The sequence below is a fragment of the Myotis davidii genome, unplaced genomic scaffold, assembly GCF_000327345.1.
Source record: "Myotis davidii unplaced genomic scaffold, ASM32734v1 scaffold368, whole genome shotgun sequence".
NCBI lineage: Eukaryota > Metazoa > Chordata > Mammalia > Chiroptera > Vespertilionidae > Myotis > Myotis davidii.
Window position 1 is genome coordinate 449,221 of NW_006298786.1, and position 341 is coordinate 449,561.

The following is a 341-nucleotide window of genomic DNA, read 5'->3' on the forward strand; positions in this document are numbered from 1 at the left end:
AGAAGTGGTAATAATCACTCATTCTAGAACATACGTCGAACAATCTGCTGCGCTGCCTCGGGCGGGCAGTCCTCCCAGCCAGCCTATGGGCTCGGTGCTCGGTAACCGAGATGCCTGCGTTCCCCCTGCGGCTTCCGAGGCTTCGGGGGGCTTCAGCCCAAGAACTAATCTCTAAGCAATTAATTCCCGCCTAAATCCTGCCACCAGAGCAGCCTTTATCAGCTGTTTTCAGTTTCCTCTTTCTTCCTCGGCAGGAAACGGCTCTCTCCTCTAGCGCGGGTCTTCAGCCCGGGGTTCTTGGGACTCGCTGGGCGGCCCTCCTGTCAGTATTTCAGAGACTC